Here is a 22,507-nt window from a genome sequence, read left to right as displayed (position 1 = left end):
TTTTTTAGCATTTTACCATGTATTGAGCATAGGTGACGATCATAAAACGCATTTTGTAACATTTCAGCGTGTTTTAAAAATGAATTTTTTACAATCAATGCTCTCAATATCACAAGATTTGAAATAACGCACGGACAATGGGAACACTTGCTTGCGCTGGGTCCTCGCTTTGTATAGCGCATGTCACAAACTGGGTACCAAATTAATACATTTACGACTATGTTAAACCAGATGATCACTTCTTACGGTCGCCGATAGTCAAATTTTGTGAACGACGGTAAACGGGCAGAAAATTTCGAAAGCATGTAACTGCATATCTTAGATAGTGCTTTCTAATGTTTTAAAAATCTTAAATTTCTCTAATTCATAATATATATATATATGTATGTATATTCTTGCATATCTGTGAAATTAAGCTCAACATTTTTGTTGCGTCAGTAGAAAACGTGGACGACACACACCTTGAGGTTTATGTATATATAAAGATACCTGTTCTGTCCTACCGTTCAGTGCTTTTCAGAGACGTTGACATATTAGTGTGGTAGTAAAATTATATATACATATAGACGTTAGTGCCAGGGTATTTTTTTTTTATTCGCGAACAACTTAACACTTGAAGGGATTGAATGGCATATGCATGTGCACATTCTGCATTTGTAAGTTTTAAGTAATTCAGGTAATTTTGAAGTGCTTTTATTGTTTAATATAAGTGGTACATATGTATATTGTAGTATCATCTTCCATAAAGACATTTTATGAGAGAGAAGCCATTATATATATGCACTGAACATTATGGCCCTAGCATGGACCTTGCTGAACGAACACCTCGATCAGTATCAAAACCCCTTGGCGTCATCAAAGCATATTTAGCCATTATTTTTATGAAACCTCCTGAGGATTATTATATGGTGTATATTGTTAAAGAATCATAACTGAAATTCCATTTTTGAGTTATCTCCCCTTATGTGAAAAGCATTTCAGGGATTAACATAATACTTTACATACTGATATAGTGCCAAAGAGCAATACCTATAGCTTACCCCTTTATGTAGGAAAACCTTTCCGGTGTATTACTTCAAAAATATATAAGGATATGGGGGGCGGTGGTCTAGTGGATAAGGCGTCGGTAGCTCAATCTAGGGGTCGTGGGTTCGAGCCCCACTGACTTTTCATATGACACCAGTACTGGTTTTTCCAGGAAGCGGACTCGAGAGTGGTTCCAATAAGCTTGAAGCTTTCATCACAATCGAGCTAAAACAAATAAGTATAAACTAAGTTTGTAAAGTACTGACTCGATACTTTACACATTTATGAATACGGGTCAGTGAGAGGAAGTGAAGTAACTTAGAATCATAATTCTAGCTGGCCTCATTTTTAATTACATCATTTTTTGTTGACTACTTTATCCTTAAATATTAGAGATACTTTTTAAAGTTTAAATTGTTGTAGAACACATTGAGGACTAGTGCCGTAACTAATAACCATAACTATATATGACCCTGTTTTTAACTCCCCCCACCTCCTTTGGGATATTTGCTGAGGGGAGCATCCATCGGTGTTATCGACTGCTTTGTTACTAATAGTTTTCGTATATTTTCTCTCATTTTGTAGGGAACTTTATATTTTCTGGCATCATGGAGTTTAGCTCACCTGAGTTATCACCCTGTGCCTGTCGTCCATTGGTGAACAATCAGACTATTAACACTGTAGAGGTCACAATCTTAGCGCAATCGTAATGCGTATTAGTCAGAATATTACCTTAATAATTTCTTAAACGAGTTTGTTAGTGGGTCATGTTCAGTCAAACACTAGGCCACCAGGACAACTGATAGGAAAGCCTTGTTTACACTCTAGAGGCAACATTTTTTTCTATCATGTCCTCTTTTAAACTGTGTTGCAGTAATACCTGAACTTCATGTGATAGAAACTATCTGTCCTTTCTTGGCTATGTATTATGCAAACTTAGACAGAACGTATGATTTCCCCGTCACACCTTGTCCAGTTAAAATAACAGTGTGGCCACTTAATGCAGCCGAGTAAAATAAACCTTGGCTAGCGCTTAACATAATTAAAAACTTTTAAAAGCTACGTTTTTACTTACTATTGAGTGTTTAGATAGCAATATCCGTCCACGATGCAAACAAACAAGTTTTTCCGCTATGTAAAGAAACCTCATGTAACACTTGCGGAAACGATGATCCGGTATAATGAAGTCGTAACGGTATTAATTTTGGTACCCGGCAACGATATGTGCAGTACAAAGCAGGGATCAATTCGCAAGGAAGCGTTCCATTAAATGATTGATTTATAATATTTATTGATTTTTCGTCGGAATACGAATGACAGTTGTCAGGACCGGTGTCATTTGACAGGATGGTAACAGACCCGTCGATTGATACCAGTGATTCATTGGTAGGGGTTACTAAAAAGTGTTATTGGCTATTGTTTCCCTAGTGTCCGTGCGTTGTTTCAAATCTTGTCATATTGAGAGCATTGATGGTAAAAAATACATTTTTAAAACACGCTGAAATGTTACAAAATGCGTTTTATGATCGTCAGATATGCTCAATACATGGTAAAATGCTAAAAAATACTGGCTAGACTTAACCAGGGGCGGATGAGAATGGGGTGGGTGCGAGGGAGTCCGGACCCCACGTGTCTGTGTATCTTTTTAGAGCCAAAAGATAATTTCACAATTTCAAGTTTCAGATTTAAAATGTTAATGAAAGCAGGCTCTGATCTTTCCGGTGATGACTAGTTTGTATAATTTGATCTAGTATGGATTTTCATGACATCATGGGCGCCAACATACCATAAAACATAAACTGTATGTTATAGAGACTTGCAATGTACATCACACACTAGTGCGTGTAAGTTACCTTTTCCTCTCATGCATTTATCCTTAACAAAACTTCTGATGGACCATTTTTAACTTGAAGTTATACTTCTTTTTTCGTATGTTTTTATGACAGTTGTTTATCTATGAATACTGCAAAAGAAGCACTTGAAGACTGAAATCGTTTCGCTTCTAACATTTATCACGTGTAAATTAGTCCCAACAAACACAAGCTTGATGTATACATTTGATGTTTTCGTTGAAATGATTAGATCAGTTATTGCAGAGAAAACGCATATATTTTGTTATAACGTTACTTTATTGTTTCAAATTACTTTAATGACCCCCTTTATAAGCGATATATTATGTGAAAGTGCGCTTCATTTATGTTTTAATCTCTTTAAATATTGCCCGATGTCGACAATCTATTGAAATCAAATAATAAATCCTACTGCAGCGCAACTTGCACAAATACAATGCTATCTCGCAATCTTGTCATGCTTTGCAACGATTTTAATCACTATGTTATATTGATGCTTTGTCAATGACCCTTTTTGGGGGCTTTTGAACAAATACACATTATTCTTCTTCTATGGTAATACTTTGCAATTTCTTTTCATGTACAGCAAACCAATACCTGTAAAATCTAATGTCTTCTATCACATAAAGAGCTTTATATATTAGTTATTAAATGCCTTATTCCTAATATTTAGTTTCCTATTTGAATAACTATATATGTAGAATCTATGGAAAAGTAATGCAATGGTATATTAATTGTTTAAAATCTACTAATAAAATACTTGAAGCATGTGCTCTTTGTTCTTTCACCCCGACTGAGCGCTGAATTTGAAACAATTCGTTAGAGAACGTCTATTTTCATTTTCCTAACTACGATACATCAGCACGTTGTGTACGAATGCCAGAATTATATTATTACATTTACATTTATAATTATGATCATTAGAGAACTTTCTGGGTGTTTCCGTTATGGAAGTGATTCTTCTGAAGTTTTTAATCCTGATGACAATATTGTTGAATATGTAAGTCTGTGTACCGAGGCCTATAAAGCCGATTTAAATATCACCTTGGTCAGGTCCATATACATATATATTAACCTCATCATAATACAATAATGGTATAATTATTACTATAATTAAATTTAAAGTGAGTGAGTTGGGTTTAACGGCGAATCGACTTAAAATGGTCACATATCGCCGAGAATTAAATTTATTAAATTTTAAAAGAGCAGCGTTGTAAATATCTCATTATAGTTTGAGTTGGAGGTCAGCCATGTTTTTGTACTTTTAATAATGGAACGGTCCATTATTCAGGTAATGCAATTCAGTACGATGGTTGTTCTTACATAAATAAGGCAAAGTAAATCATACTGATTTTCCTTTTCGGCAAATGAGTCTACATATTAAAATTTCATGCGTAGTAGTATATGTAGATTATTAATATCTCAAGACAATTTTAGAGCCACCCGTTCAAAGTATTCTCTCTGCACAGAAAACAAATTTGGACTCTTACTGTCAAAGACTTAAATGCTGCAAACGAGTCTCCCAATGGTATACTGTTAAGACACTGAAATATTGCAGAATCAAGCGTACATCTGACGCCATAACGGGCATAGATCAGGGGAATATTGTTGGTAATCAACCTGAATAGCTTTTCTTGTTTTAAAACTTTACAATTATACTTTTGTAAGGGGACGCACTGTCATAAAAAAGCAAGTATGCCTTTCAAATTTTCACTTGAGCGTTTATTTTGATTAAAAAATGAGATCTGTAAGAGCTTTACTTCGTAGGATTTGACTGTGATGCTTTTCTCGAATTTGTACAACTGGACCACTAGATTTGAAAACAGGCCTATAAACATGTTCACTTGGCACTTTTTGTCTTTTTTGCAATGACCGGCCTTGTCTGAATTTTTCAGCGATTGTTTGTTTTAAAATCATGCATCGCTGGGGTTTAGAAAAATACCTTATACCCCAGCCACACATACGGCGCGGATAGCTACGTCTAGCCACGGATCCATATTGATCCGTTCCTGAGCCGTACGGATTGGTACGTATTGATACGGATTACTACTTTTAAGGTACGGCTCAGGTACGGATCGATATGGATTACTACGTTTCTATCCGTGGCTAGATGTAGCTATCAGCGCCGTATGTGCGACTGGGGTATTACTTGAGCATCTAAGAAATTAATTTGGGATTCTTGATTGGAATTCTTTATGTCGAAATTTAAACGCTAGGACATTGGTCTGATGTCAACAAAGCGGGGGAGCATCTAGTACAAACCTTCTTTAGTTTCAAATGGTATGTTAGAATATTATGGACGGTTCCTACTGAAAATGTTTTTAGTGTTAGCTAATTTGCGGTAGAATATATCGACCATCTTTTTATACACACCCGTGACATCAGCACAGTCTATTTTTATTGCTGCACCAATAGGATGGTCTGGACGGTTACCGTCTTTAAGATTATTGTGACCCCTTAAGAATTGTAACCAAACAAGAAGCAAGCTTCTGTAATCGTCATAACAAAACTACCATGGATACTACACAATCCAGTAAATTTCTCTTTAACAGATATCCTTAAAAAAAAGTCGGGTTTAAATCTAAGCTATGAAATCTATTTTTTACTATAGCATTGAACTATAGCCACTTTTTATGACTGTGCACTTCAACAAGTAATAACTTTACTAAATTAAATCGATAAGAGAACACATTCATTATCAAGTACTTAAAACTCAAGCGCTGTTATGTATAATGGCTTCTAGGAAAGTGACTAAATTTGATAAAATACCATCATATTGCAGCAAAAGTAGAACAAAAATAAATTGTTTGACTGACAAATACTAAAATGATGAAAGTAAAGTGACCAAGTTAAGATTATACTTACTTTGATTTAAAAATGACCTCATAACGAAATCTTAATACTGGAATTAATACCACGATTTCTCAGACAGCTTCATATGAACACAGTTTTATCTAAGTATCTCATTTCTCACTAAAGTACTAATGTAACTGAGCGCAAAATTGGGCCTATTTGTTATAAACAATAAACATTATGTAATTTTTCAACACCGCCATAACTTGTGCTTTTCAAACAATTTAGAGGCAAAATATTCTATACATGTAGTTGAACATATTTCTACCATCAAAACAATGTCTAAAATGTGGTAACGGGCGGAAGGACAGACGGATAACACCAACATAACAAATAAAAGAAGAAAAGGTATAATGCAATTTGTTTATTTCCATGTTGTTTGTATACCAAGGGATTAACACTACAGTTCATTGTCCTAGTCTTTTGAATTGTTTGGAATGTTCCAGCTGCATGACAACTCCATTATAGAACACGTCATATTCTTCATTCCGTCCTGTTGTGTTTCCTTTAAATAGATAAATTGTTTTTAAAACAGACAAATGAAACGATCGCGTATATCTTTAATTTACAAATTTATTGACTGCAAGAATTCAACGATCGGTTTTATGTCTAGTTTTCAGTTTGTAAACCTTTTTTATAATTTGGTGTCAGTACTAAACCAATTAAATGTAAAATCCAATTGTGAATTATTTAATATAAAGTGTGATCCTGCCGCTTTCCTTTGTGGAATTATGTAAGTACTTTTCAAGAAGCTTGCACCTGAAATACTAATGTTATATTTTTAAATGCTATATACATTTTGTGTCACAAACCGATAAAGCTGGTAATAACAGAATAATTTTATAGCCAGAAAAGCAACCCTTCAAATAATAAACGATGATCGCTTAGGCATCGAAAATCATATAAAATAGACCAGGCAAAATTGGTGAATCAACAAAAATAAATGAAAACAAGTCGACAGGTCACATACATTAAATCAATCTAAATTAATTTTACAGTCGTGTATCAGTTGTTTTCATCAGGGTAAAGCTATTGCTAATATGTTAACGTTATTTGATGTTACAAACGCCCGGCAGTGGAGATAATACGTTAACGTATTAATACTAGGAAGTGTAACGTTAAAAAAATCAATCAGTATTGTTCCCTTTTGATCGAAATGTGTCGATAAAATATCATTCCTTTTACTAGAGTTAGCTTTAAATTAAAAAGAAATCATAATTCTGTTGTTTTGTTACCGCAGATATATACAAATGCTTGCTTAATGACATTTGTTGTTGTTTTTTTTTGAGGTTGTCAGAATTGTTGATAACATAATTATAGCCTTTCTATTCTCTTGTGCTTGTCTATCTCTTCAAATCATTTTTGTTTGTATTTTTAATATGAAAATGTGAAAATTACCATTAACATTATTGAAAATATTTAGATTTCGAAGATTGAATGTTGAATTAGTTTCTACACTATTTACCCAATACGTCTACATTATTTACATATTTTGATACTCATTTAACTAATAGTAATTTTCATAAGAAAAGTTTGCCAAACTTGACATTTTGTTCAGATAAGGTTTAGTTTCTATTTTTAATATGAAAATTTGCTGGCCACTTTGTATTACTTGTAAGTTACCATTAACAATATTGAAAATTGATTGAATGTTGAAATGTTGAATTGAAATCAAGATTTTTCTGATTATTTTGGAACTTTGTTTGGTAATTCAGACCTTGATAGTAAATTCATTTTAACACTACCAGATATTATTGTTTCGGGCAACCTTTTTCTTCAGTATGCCATATAATTCTTTAAGACGTCATTGTCTGATTTGTTTATTCGATAATGTTGTAAAATTTCTTATGGTGTATTAATTTCAGTGTTTTAAGGTTGATATGAGTAGACATTTAGATATCTTAGTACATATACCTGAAGCAACTACCTTATCCACTGGTATGTGTAGACGTAGAAACGCTGCAGCATTTTGAAGGACAGTTGAACTGGAAGTCGACCTCATGTATATAACATCATCTCAAAATATGAAGAAATAAAGTTATACATGACTTACATTGAATCTTTGTTCGAAATACTATTATAGTAAGATAGATGTACAGTAGTGAAATAAACGTTTGAGTCAACTTTATTTAAATTCTTTTGAATTGCTTTATCAAAATGAAAGATGGGGCACGTGTAGAGGTAGCCTGGCACCCTGGCTGATTATTTTTTATATAAATACCCAATAAAATAGAACACGTTTTTATCTGAAGCCTGAACCTGTTTCGAGCCAGGGGCAATAAAAATGTCAATGCAGAAACTTCTAGAGCTACTTGTCTCTTACTGAAGAAAACTGATACATGTAAATAAGAATAAACATAGGGAAGGGAGCCTATCTAGTGTAGAGGATATCACTTAAAATTGAAAGGTATTTAAATTGTCAGCAGAATCCGCACAAAGTCTTGATTGGGAATGTAAAAGGGTCTCATGTACAATTTGGCAAAATTCTTTGTCAGTCCCTTAAAACAAATTGTGTTCCGTATTAAAGATTTCGCTTAACATTTAAGAATTTTGTATTGTGCCGACAGAACCAACGCCTTATATCAAACTGGAATACGTTTAAAGGATCTCATTTAAATTTGAAGATAGTCATATAGTGCAAGCAAAACTTGAACCTTAGATCAAAATGGTTACGATCACGTAAAATGGAAGACAATTATACTGTGCCTTCATTCAAGATGTGTGTATCAAGGATCTCACTTAACATTGGAAGACAATTATATTGTGCCAACAGAATCAGCACCTAAAATAAAGATGGTTACGTATCTCGAGCTTAAGGTTCTCGCACAAAATTGGAAGACAATTATATTTGAGAGCAGAATCAGTGCCTGAGTACAGACAATAATAGAAAACATGAGTTTGCATTTTAGTCTCTCTCTCTATATATATGTCATTGAAATGAAATATTATTTACTATTAGAATGAAAACTGTAAGTTTTCACCTGTCTCAGACTGTGCCAGAACATGTCCACGCAATACCCTCTGCCCAATCGCTAGACCAACGTCATGTGATACTTTAAATAGATTTAGATAAAACAGTGCATAAATTTGAAAACATACTATATAAATGCTTACAACTTATTCAAATGCATACTTTAAAGTGACGTGTTCTTTATTTATAGCTACAGTGTATATCATATTTCAGTAAAATGTTATATTCTTAGGCATTAAACAAAACAATGAGGTGAGTGGAAAATAACATGCAGTTTACTGATAGACTGATACATGCATCTGGAAGTGCTTTAAATGTCAATTTTGAACATTCATTTAGTATACACCCGTCTTTCGTTTTTTCCATTTTTCATAGAAAATATTATATTACGCAGTTGAAAAATAACTTTACTTTGACGAGGAATAAAGCATATTTCCAAATCCAAATTAATTTATTAATTTATATCAGGACAACAGTCTACTGAGGTTGTAACACATCAATTTCTAAAATTACTAATAAGACTAACAGACTCTCTCTCTCTCTCTCTCTCTCTCTCTGTGTTTTATCCATGGTATAATTTGACACTGGGTAGAAAGATTCGACTGTATTTATCATGCATTCATGTTGCTCCTAATTAATTGACAATAATTGGGAAAACTTTGCTGAAACTTGTCAATTCACATAGTAAAAGACATTTTGTTTAAGACAAGTAGTAATATAGATATATAAGAAGATTCCTAGGAATCATAGAACGAACAAGAAAAACTATAACAAACACGAATTATCGTGTCTGCTTATGACAGGTAATATAAAGTACAACACGACCTTCTAGCCGCGACTTAACCGGAACCCCGTTAAAGGGAAAAATCGCAAGACAAATTATTGTCTTTAGTTTCATCCAAAATAATGATCAACAACAAAAAGTAAACAAGTTTCTATTTTTAACAACTTTAAGTGTAGATGTTAATTTCTGAGTCTCTGTTCCCATGTTCTCCACTGAATATAATCTTGAAGTTCTAAATTAATAAATTGCTGTCAAAATTTCAATCTCAAACTCAACTGAGACCGAAAAATATTCTGTTTTCACAAATTGTTCGGTCTAAGTTGAGTTAGAAATTAAAGTTTTGAAAGCATTTTTACTGGAACTAAAATTCTCAATTCCAATTAGGATTAGGCTAAGCATCAATACTGAAAAGTTACTGGACAAAAGTTAACCTTACATTTTATTTGAAACTTGCAGTTTAGATATAAATAAAATTAATCTTTTATTATCAAACTCAGCTAAGACTGGAAATGTTTAATGAACATGATGCCAGATATTGAAAATCAGTAGGTTACAGGGAAAATAACAACTTACCATAAAGATGAAGTCTTTACACATGTTTTGCAAAGAACAAACAGGAATAGTCAGTTTCTAACAAAAGCACTAGCTGGGCTAGGGATGGTGGTAAACGCACCGTTTTGATGTAGATTATATTTATAGAAATGATAATTAGCCAGCAAGTGGAGGAAAATCATATGAACACGTTTGGTGGTTGCAAATATTTCGAAGGAAAAGTAAATATCTTTCAAGCACCTGTTATGTACATTGTACATGAGTGTTATGTATATGAAAGCATTTTTGCATCATAATAACTGATACTGACATTACAGACACGTACCATGCCAAGCAATTCGAATGTGCAATTCAATGTTTGTTTACTTAATATGAAACGTGAAACAATCAAATAATTTCCATTTTTTTTTATGCTGAAACATTGTAACGAACTGATTGTTTTATGTCCTGCTACATGTATCAATATTCAGAAAGTTTTGAATCGTGCTCTTTCCCCCCACTTCATGCCCTAACACTCCAAAAGATTTTAAGAATATGTGAAACAATTCGGTTGAACTTGAAAATTGCTAAACAAACACATAAGATTAAAACAGTTTATCTTTGTTAATTTCTTACATTCTTGTGTCATAATCATTACATTTATAAAATTAAAAGGATTACTTTCAAGAGAATATTCAGTAATGAGTGTCAGTCTCAACTGCATTTAATCTTGAAGTTCTAATTTAATAAATTGCTGTCAAAATGTTTATCTTAAACTCAACTGAGACCGAAAAATATTCTGTGAATTTTGTGACCAGGTGCGGAGTAGAGCATATTAAAGATATGGAATACATATACCCTATTTAACGTCACTTATCTATACATGCCATTATTTTCGCCTTGTGACTTTGTAAGGCTTTGTGTAATTATGAAAAGTCATTTATAATTAATCCAGAAAACCGAAAATGATTTAATACAATTTGCATTTATAATTTATTTTTTAAATGTTAACTTTCGTTTTGGAGTCTTACAGATTCTTAGTTCTGGTGCAAGTGTTGAATGTTCTTTACCTTTATTTGGAGGCAATTGTTTTTGACTGGCAGGTTTTCATCTACTTCATTATCTACTAATTTGTTTTATCAAACACTAGCTTTTTCTTAGTTACAGCTCAATTAATTGATTATCATAATTTGTTTATTCTTTATTTTATTCAGATTCGACGGAAATGCGGAAAACCCTAACGAATAGTTTCAAAAAGAAACTGACCACATCCAATCTATGTCGTATTTTGCGAAATTACATTATTTCAACAATCTAAATCATTTGCGTAACATCATCAAAACCTTTATAGATATGTTCAACAAAAACGATTTTTTTTATAACTTTCTGTATGACTTTGATAACTGAATATTAAATAAAACAGACATAATCAGGCACGAGTCTTATTATATTCCTTATTAGACATTAAGCTTATAAGGTCTCATTTTTTGAAAACTCCTATTTCTGAAAAGCTTGAACGACTTGCATACATCATATTCTGCTTGTTGCGGTGTCATTTAGTACTTGTAGTACGTTTACTGAATCGTAAACAATGCTATATTCAGACACAAGCACTTAAAATTATATATATATTTGTTATTTCAAAATATTGCTTGGACAAAGTGAACATATTTGTTTGTAAGGAAGGTCGCAAATGAAAAGACTGTGCGGAAAAGCGTACCATATAATCTTATCGTGGAACACCAATATCAGTTATTTGTTTTGTTAGTGTTGATGTACCAGCAAATCTAGAACCCACAATCAAAATTAAGTTAGACGTTAAATGATCTCACAATAAATTGGAAGACAATTACATTGTGCCAGCAGAATTAGCCCCTAGGATCAAGCTGGGATACGTATCAAGGACTCACTATAAACTGGAGGAAAATAGTATGTTGCCAACAGAATCAGTACAATGAATAAAGACGGGATACCTATCGATTATCTCATTTAAAATTTGAAGGCAATAATATTGTATCAGCAGAATCAGTTCTTTGTATAAGTAAGGACAATTAGTGAAAAATGCATGTTTGCATTTTGTTTCAGTCTATAAAATTTGGATTACTTCATGTACACTTTCAGTAGGTTTCCCTTACATTATCTGCAATAGTAAGTTTTTCACTACTTTTGAAGCAAACATTATTATACGAAATAGATTGTATGATCCAAGGAAGAGTAGGATGTCTAAGCAATCCGATTATATAGATTATTATTATTAAGTTTATGTACCGTTCCTCTATATTTTCCTTGATTTAACTACAAAAAAGTTCTTGATTTTTCAGTTTATTGTTTACATTTGTTATAGTTTATTGTAAATACTTGGTCAAGGACCTTTTCACTTCTACCGAAGCAAACATTATGACATAAAATGAATGGTATAACTGCGGGGTGCTAATGGATGAAATTGAAATCTTATAATTTTAGACTATTATTTAGTTTATTTATCATTTCATTACATTTCCCTCAATTTATCTGCAATAATTTACTTGGTTTTTATAGTTTATACTTCTTCCAGAACTCTTGGACTACTACTGGAGTAAACATTATGAAACAAAGCGAATTGTTTAACTATGGGAAAATGGTCAAGAGCATTTTGACTGCTATTTAATCAAACCTTGCGAAACAAAGATAAAATGTATCATAAAGGGTACCATATTTTAGAATTTTGCTTTTTAGATAATTTGTCCTCTCAATATATTCCCCTTAATTGATCTACAATAATTTCGTTGATTTTTTGTAGTTGATTGTCTGTATTTTAGCAGGCCTTTTACACTACTACTGAAGAAAACATTATGACACAAATGAATGATGGTGTAACTGAGGGATAGTAAAAGATGCAATAGCAATCCCACAGACTTATTATCATTATTAATACTACGAGTAGGTTATTGTTTATAATTGATCCAGGAGTCCTTAACTGCTACTGAAGCAACTATACTTTTATTGGTTTATTGTTTATTTGTTTCAGGACCTTTTGACTACTACTGAAGGAATAATGAATGATAAAACTCAGGGAAAGTGTAGGATGCAGTAGCAGTCCCACACTTTTAGATTTTTGTTTAGTTTATTTACCCTTTCAGTATATTGTCCTACAATAGTTTCTTTGATACTTTATTGTTTATACTTTGTTCGCTTTTGAAGCAAATATCATGACACAAAAAAGATGGTATAACTGAGAAAATGGGAAGGATTCAATAGCATTCTTCAATGATTATGATCATTATTTCGTTTATTTATCCTTTTGATACATTTCATTTAATTTATATGCAATGATTCCTTGTTTAGTTATAGTTTATTGTTTATACTTGGTTCAGGATTTTTTTTACTACTGTTGAATGAAACATTATGACACAAAACGAGTGGTATAACTGAGGAAAAGTGCAGGATACTATAACCATACTATAAAGTCATTATATTTATTATCATCATTGTTATTATTATCATTACACGTTTATGTAGAATTTTTTTCATGAGTATTAACAGGTTCAAATGTACTTTATAACAATCATTCCCAAAATACAAACGATTTTTATTCAGAAAAAATAACTGATCAAACAAGTGTCAAATACAGATATATAAGTAAACAAGCCAAAAAGTTATAACTACAATAATTTATTAAAAGACTTACAGGATGAAATACTGGTTTGCACTTCTATATGAAGTAAAGAATCGTTCAGTTTACAAGAATGAGTTTTAAGCAGATTTTTAAAGCAGTCAAAGCCGCTAATCTTGACGGAAGTGTACCAAAGCCTGTGGAAAGTGTAGGCAAAAATTCCGATTTCCACATAATGTCAGGCTTCTTATCTTTGGCACAAACAATGATACAGTTAGGATGTTACGTGTCTGTACTCTCCTCTTTTTAACAGTCATGCAAACACAAATTTTAAAGGTAGATGTCGATAGGTAAAATTATATTGTATTTTTATAATTTTGTACTCAATAGGTAAATATAAAAAAAAAATTATATATATATATATATATATATATATATATATATCTACCAGAAGGTTGTGATTTCCTCTTTTAAAACTGTTACTTTCGGGTAAATTTGGGAAACCAGTTATGACTAAAAGTAAAACCACCTGTGTTGTTTAAGATTTATTGTACTAAAAAGGTAATCAAGCAGAACATCCGGTCTATCCGGATAATAGTGGAAAGAAGAAAATCCTCAATTTTCCAGTTTAAGTGGCATTGACATGTTTTACGTAAGCCAGTTTCCTGTTTTGATTACATTGTGTACCTATACTTGAAATTTTGGTAGTATTTTCAAGTGTTTTTTTATCATTTATAGAAATGTAAACAAACCTTGTCACACGTGTGTTTATACTCACATTTTGGCTGTCAGTTTGAAAGATATTCCATCGTGTCCACTTGTCAGACAAAAATGTCTCTTAAATGGTGCATAACCCCAATCTTTCTTTGTGTTGTATATAGTGTATAAGTCTTTATAGAACATAAGGCTAGTAATCACTTTTTTAAAATGGCCCTAACTATGTTTTACTGCTCTCCGAAGGTTGTTAATTTCATACAGAGCATATACTAAACTTATTTACAACTTTATTCAACATTTGCAAAATTGAAATTTGTCCAGATACGAGTATAAATTTGTTATTTTGGTCATATTTTGATAGAAAATGCACATTTTATTGCAGTTTGCTGTAAAAATTAAAAACAAATAATTGGGTGTATTATTTTTATTCAGTCCCCCGCCTAAGGACATTTTTCGCAAAACTGCATGCTAATACAGCATCTTATAAATAATAGGGCATTATACTAACAGAATGTATGTAAGTTACAACAAATACAGCATATCATTCATGAAGACATTATTAAGTTTGAAAATGTCTGAAAATCTACAATAGGTGAGTGCTTTCAAATGCTAATATCTATACTTTTAAGATTTGTAAGTCCACAAGAAATCTGTATTGATACGTAGCTTCTTTTTCTAGGTCCTAAAAAAACTACCCACAAGGTAGAGATACCTTAAAATACACCTGAAATTTGATTGTAACAATTATGTTGTACCACAGAAAAGTTATTTAGCTAATTTGTCCTTTCAATATGTTTCCTTAATTTATCTGCAACACTGTTATTGACTTGTTATAGTTTAGTGTTTATATATTTCTTTCAGGTCTTTTAGACTACCACAAAAGCAAACAGTATGACACAATGTGAATTGTGTACCTTGGGGAAAGTGAAAGTTGCAATAGGAATACCATGAACTTAGATCGTTATTATAGTTAAGTTGATTTACCCTTTCAACTTTATTTCTCTAGATTTATCTTAAATTTGATAGGTTATTGTTAATACTTGATCCAGGCCATTTTGACTTCTTCGACAGCAAATACTATGACACCAAATGAATGGTATGACTAAGGAAAGTGTACGATGCAATGCAATCCCAAATCTTAGATAATAATTATTTAGTTTATTCATTCTTTCAATACATTTTCCTTAATTTATCTGCGATAATATCTTTGAATTTTCATTGCTTATAATTTATTTATGTACCAAAACGTTTCCACTGGTACTGAAGCAAACATTATGCCACACATTGACGAGAAGTGCAGAATAAATAACATTTCAAAAATCCTAGATTATTATTTATTCCATTTACCCTTTCAATATACTTTCGTTTATTGATCTGCAATCATTCCTTGATTCACTGTTTACACTTGTTCTAGTACTTTATGACTACTACAGAAGCAAGCATTATGTAAAAATGAATGGGATAACGGAGGGATATCAAAAGGTATCATAGCAGTCTTATCATCTTAGATTATTATTATTTAGTTTATTTACCCTTTCATTAAATTTCTCTCAATCTATCTGCAATAATAAATTTTTATAGTGTATACTTCTTCCAAGACTGTAACTTCTACTCAAGGAAACATTATAAGACAAAATGTATCAGAAAAAGTAGTAGTCAGTCAGTCACGAAAAAGGTACAAACAATAATCTATTAAATATGAAAGAACTTATTCAGCAAGAATGGAGGAAGACATGGTGAAATAGGTAAATATATTAAATGATAATACTTTAAGATTTTAAGGTTGCTACTGAATCCTTCACTTCCCCTCAGTCATACCATTAATTGTGTGTCATAATGTGTGTTGCAGTATTACGTAAAATATCCTAGAACAAGTATAAAAAACATTTAGAAAATCAAGCAAATTACTCCAAATGAATTAAGGGAAATATATTGAAGGGAAAAAAAACTAAATGATACGAATCTAATATGGTGGGATTGCAATTGCATCATACACTTTCCCTCAATTATACCATTCATTTGTGCCAAACTGTTTCCTTCAGTATTAGCGGGAATGCCCTGGTACATAAGTATATTATAAACTATGAATAACCAAGAAAAATATTGTAGAAAAAAATGAAGGAAAAATTGAAAGGATAAATAATGTAAACGATTCGGAGTTTTATAGTCTATACTTCTTCCAGAACTCTTTGACTACTACTGAAGTAAACATGAAACAAAGTGAATGGTATTTCCCTCTCAATATATTCCCCTTAGTTTATCTGCAATAATTGTCTTTATTTCTATAGTTCCTCTTCTTTACATTTTGGCAAGACTTTTCCTAAAGCAAACATTTTGACACAAAAAAATGGTATTACTGAGGGATTGAGTAGAAATCCCTCAGATTTAGATTATTATCATTATATAGCTTATTTACTCTTTCAATATATTTTCCTTAATTTATCTGCAACACTGTAATTGACTTATTATACTTTATTGTTTATACTTCTTCCAGATCTTTTAGACTACCACAGAAGAACACATTATGACACAATGTGAATTGTATACTTGGGGGAAAGTGAATGATGGAATAGCAATACCACAATCTTGGTCATTATTATTGTTAAGTTTATTGCCCATTTAAATATATTTTCCTCAATTCATCTGCAGTTATTCCATGAATTTGATAGGTTATTGTTTATATTTGATTCAGACCTATTTGACTTCTTCTATAGGGATCAAGTAGTTGTGGAAAAGTCCAAGAACTAATATAAACAATAAAGTTTGATAAATCAAGAGAATTATTGCTGATAAATTAAGAAATATATTGAAATGGTAAATAAACAAAATAAAAATCTTATAGATTGATCTTACATCTTTTACTTTCCCTCTGTTATATAATTCATTTTGTGTTCACGAGTAGAAGCTATCACTTCCTTGATTTTTCACAGTTAATTCTTTATACTTGTTCCAGTACGTCTGAAGTGAACGTTATGACACATACTGGATGACATTACTAAGGGAAAGTAAAAGATGGAATAGCAATCCAGTCATTCTTTCAATATATTTTACTTAATTTATATGCAATCTGTTCCTTGATTTGTTTCAGTTTATCCTTTATCTATGTACCTGGACATTTGTCCTCCTATACTGATGAAAAAACGTTATGACACAAAATGAATAGTATAGTTGATGGTAAGTGCACGATGAAATAGCAAACTCACTTTTTTACTTCTTCCAGGAGTTTTGACTAATTTTGAAGCAAACATTATGACACAAAATGAATGGTATAACTGTGGGATAGTGAACGATGCAATAGCAATCCAACAGATTTAGATTATTATTATCAATATTATATAGCTTATTTCTCTTAATTTGTCTGCAATACCTTGTATTTTGACAGGTTGTTGTCAATACTTGATCCAGACCTATTTGACTTCTTCAGTAAACATTATGCCACAAAAGTAATGCTATGACTTAGAAGTTAGGATGCAATAGCAATCCAACTATCTTAGATTATTATTATTATTCACTTTATCAACCATTTTCTATATATTTCCTTAATTTATATGCAATAATTTTCTTGATTTTTCATCTTCTAATATGTATTTCTGTAACAGGACATTTCCACAGACACTGAAGCAAACATTATGCCAAACATTGAATGGTATAACTGAGAATGAAATCAAGATGCAACAGCAGTTGAAAATCTTAGATCCTTGTTTATTTGTTTATTTCATTCTTCCTTTCAATATATTTTCCTTTATTGTTCTGCAAGAATTTCCTTGATTTGTTGATTGTTTGTTGATTATACTTGTTCCAGGACTTTTTTTACTACTACTGAAAAAATGCCACAAAATACATAGTATAACCGATGGGTATTAAAGGATCTAACAGCTACCTAATAAGCTTAGATTGTTATCATTTAGTTTATTTACCCTTTCATTACATTTCCCTTAATTTATCTGCAACAAATTACATGTAGTTGAGATTTTATAGTTCATTATTTATACTTCTTCTAGGACTCCTTGACTACTTCTAAAGCAAACATGATAAAACAAATTGAATGGTTAAACTCATGGAAAGTGAAGGATGCAGTACCATTTCTGTCATTGCAAATTATTCTTTAAATTATTTACTTCGTGTTTACTTCATGTACACTTTCAGTAGGTTTCCCTTACTTTATCTGCAATAAAAAATTTTATGTTTTTTTGTTGTTGTTGTTTCTACTGCCTATAGGACATTTTTGACTCATACTAAAGCAAATATTATGGGATAAAATGAAAGGTATAACTGTGAGAAAATGAAGGATGCTATATCAATCTTAAAACCTTTGACTGTTATATTCACTTAATTTGCCTTTTCAATATTTGTTCCTTAATTTATCTGCAATAATATCCTTTCTATATCTTATTGTTGATACTTCTTCCACAAGTTGAGGGCTTCTTTGGCCGAGTGGTTAAGGTTACTGACTTTAAATCACTTGCCCCTCGTCGATGTGGGTTCGAGCCTTACTCGAGGCGTTGAATATTTCATGTGAGGAAGCCATCCAGCTAGTTTACGGAACGTCGGCGGTTCTATCTCGGTGCCCGCTTGTGATGAAATAATGCACGAAGGGGCACATGGGTCTTCCATGACCATCAAAGCTGGAAAGTCGCCACATGGTTTTTTAATTGTGTGGGTGCGACAATCCAACAAAACAAAAATCTTCCAGAAGTTGTCATTAATTTTGAAGCAATATATATTATTACACGAAATGAATGGTATGATCTCTAGAAGTGTAGGATTTTCGAAGCGATTCCATTATTATAGATTATTATTATCAAGTTTACTTACCCTTCCACTATATTTTCCTTGACTTGATTTAACTACAAAAATGTTCTTGCCTTTTGTCAGTTTATTGTTTATGTTTGTTCTAAAAGCAAACTGTCTGACACAAAATGAATGGAGTAACTAAGGGAAAGTGCGGGATGCAATAGATATCCATTAATCTTTAAATAATATTTAGTTGATTTACCCTTTCAATATATTTTCCTGAATTGATCTGCAATAATTTCCTTAATTTGTGTATTGTAAATACTTGGTCAAGGACCTTTTTACTACTACCGAAGCAAACATTATGACATAAAATGAATGGTATAATTGAGGGGTACTGAAGGATGTAATTGAAATCTTATAATTTTGACTATTGTTTTAGTTTATTTACTATTTCATTACATTTCCCTTAATTTATCTGGAATAATTTACTTAATCTTTATAGTTTATACTTCTTCAAGAACTCTTGGACTACTAATGGTGTAAACCTTATGAAACCAACTGAATTGTTTAACTAAGGGCAAATGGTCCAGGACAGTTTGACTGTATTTAAGCAAACCTTGCGAAACAAAATAAAATGTATAATTAAGGGAACAAAATTTTATAATTTTGCTCTTTAGATTATATACCCTCTCAATATATTCCCCTTAACTGATCTACAATAATTTCGTTGATTTTTTATAGTTTATTGTTATACTTTTGCAGGGCATTTAGACTACTACTAAAGCAAACATTATGACACCAATGAATAGTATAACTGAGGAATAGTGAAGGATGCAATAGTAAATCCCACAGACTTAGATTATTATTATCAGTACTATATAGCTTATTTACCCTTTTAACATATTTAAATTGAAAATTAATGCATTCGCAACACTGTTGTTGATTTGTTACAGATTATTGTTTATACTTGTTTCTGGTCTTTTAGACTACCACTGAAGCAAACATTATGACACAAAAAGAATTATGTAACTTGGGGAAAATGAAGGATGCAATAGCAATGCGACAAACTTTCAAATTTATTTCCATATTGCATATTTATAATTTTGTTTTCAAAACAATATTAAAAAAAAAAAGATCAGAAGCATGAAATTCCATTTTTTAAGATCGTTAGTTTCGGGTAAATTTGGGATACTAGTTTTGACTAAAAATGAAATTACCTATGACATCCTAATGCCTTCTTTAAAATTCGAAATTGGGATCATTGGACAGTACAACAGACATAAAAATTATTAAACAGGAATGTCAATATACAACATCTTCATAAAGAAAAAAAGCTTTATTTGCTTTTAGCGGGATACAGGCTCAACTTAAGGTACACTTTTAATAATTGCATTGTTACACTTATTTAAATTTATTTAAAACTGACGCTCAAGTATCATAGCTGACTTACTTATACATCTATAGACTGCAGACTCATAGTAGAGTTGAGACCCTTGTGATATCAATTATTTTCAGTTACTGCCAGTTCACTGCATTTCAAATTCTTTTGACAACAAGTTGGGAATTACATCTATTTCAGACAAAAAGTGCAGTCTTGAAATACCGTATATATTCTATTTGCTGAATTTAAATAGTATCTATTTGACTTAATCATTACGATAATGGTATATGTTTATGATACAAAATGTTATTGAAAAATGTGAATTTGGAAAATACTTTTGTCTTATCCTACCTGTCTCTTGTATTGGCGGTCGGCACACACTGTGAACTGTAAGTAAATTGAAAGGATATTTATGAAATCTACATAGATAAAAACCATATTCATTATAGTTGCGATTTTGCTAGACTTGGCAATAATAAATGAAAAAAAAAATGTCAAAAAAGAAACAGTTAAATGCTGAAATATTTTAGAAATAAGTAGTTGAAAGATCAGTAAAACTAAACATCACCAAATGAAATATTGTTCATTACACTTTTATTGAAGCTGAAAATCCAAACTTGTTACTATATATTTTATGTCTAAAAATATAACTGCTAACTATATACAGTTATTGATTTTAAGTGCTTTAACTGTGAGCATAGCCCCGCCCGTATCCCAACCAACAAGACATAACAAGATTGATAAATCCTCATATAGCCTCATGTAGACTTTACCTAAAACAAAAAATATATGACTCTAACAAGAAAATAAAAATTAAAATAGAAAGTAATAGAAATGCTACACCAAACAAAGGCATTTTGAAAAGGTTTTGAATGTAGAGGAAACAAACAAATACCTGTAAGAAAATCAAATAAAAAAGATAAAATATCTCCTAACACGGCAGAAAATAAATGGAAAAACATCATACTGAATGCAAATTACAATGGAAAGAAATATATAAAAACACACAAAATAGCAAGATCAGAATATAAGCATAACATTTTTCAATATTAATACCTGCACAATGTTATCGTGAAAAATAAATGTATGCTCAAAATGCCATGTCAAATCTTTGTGATTTGTTTGTTCAGTGAATGTCGAATATATTGAACATCTATTTTTGGAATGCCCATCTGCACAAAACTTCGGTGAAAAGCTTTAAACATACTTTCATGGACAAAATGCCAATTAGAACTGAACTGCGCTACTATTATCACAAAATTATAAATGAAAAGGAATAAGTAATTTGAAATGAAAATAAATCCTATCCCATATGTCAATCAAATCCAAAGAAATCTAAAGAAATCATCTTGACTTCTTGATCTTTATCTGAAAGTTATATCTACTGATATCAGCATATGCATAGTATCTATATGAGAAAACCTGAGTACACAAGTTTGATGGTGCAAATGAATGTGTGTGGTTTAAAAATTAAACATTTCTTTGTGAATATATCTGTATCATAAGCATAGAAAATTAATAAAAGAAATAAATAATGACATTAAAAAACTGTTTTATTATTAAATCCAGAGGCTCGCAAGTTACAATCAAATCAAAACATTTGCATATGTTGGTACATTTTATAATAGATGAATATGCTTAATATCATGCTTAATATCAACACTTGGTTCAGAGGGGCGCATCCAGCCCCAGCCTCATCTAAATTCTGGTGGGCATACAATGTATATTTTTAAAGCCTGAGCGGAGACATCATTCATTCAACATATAAATTTTCGACTCCCTTTGCTCGCAAAACATGACAGCAGCATAATGATTACATGTGTGTGCATTGACAAAAATACTAAACTGACCTTGTGCTGGATTCAATACACATGTCATACTTATGTAGGCATAGTATCTTTAAATTTCAAAGAAAACGTTCTGTTTTAATATGAAATGATACCTTAATGCATCATTTTACTACATATGTAAATGTTTCACTTTATCTCGTCATGAAAATTTAAAAAAAACCATAAAGCCTACATTAATAACCCTACAAGTACATAAATTCAAAAGAGTATAGTGT

The 22,507-nt window shown here is 31.4% G+C and overlaps 1 long non-coding RNA gene across 2 annotated transcripts; it reads right to left on the bottom strand.

The window, feature by feature from the left end:
• Nucleotides 1–6,073: 6,073 nt before the first annotated feature.
• LOC128555306 (uncharacterized) lies at nt 6,074–20,829 on the bottom strand. 2 transcript variants are annotated; one of them, XR_008369964.1, is made up of 4 exons: nt 20,794–20,829; nt 8,711–8,782; nt 7,644–7,745; nt 6,074–6,234 (listed from the first exon to the last, which is right to left on the bottom strand). It is a non-coding gene; the product is annotated as an uncharacterized LOC128555306 (long non-coding RNA). The 2 variants fall into 2 exon arrangements; XR_008369965.1 differs by lacking the exon at nt 20,794–20,829 and adding an exon at nt 19,140–20,394.
• Between the last annotated feature and the right edge of the window lie 1,678 nt (nt 20,830–22,507).

Source organism: Mercenaria mercenaria, chromosome 2 (genome assembly GCF_021730395.1).
Source record: "Mercenaria mercenaria strain notata chromosome 2, MADL_Memer_1, whole genome shotgun sequence".
Classification (NCBI taxonomy): domain Eukaryota; kingdom Metazoa; phylum Mollusca; class Bivalvia; order Venerida; family Veneridae; genus Mercenaria; species Mercenaria mercenaria.
This window is presented reverse-complemented; position numbering and strand designations above follow the sequence as displayed.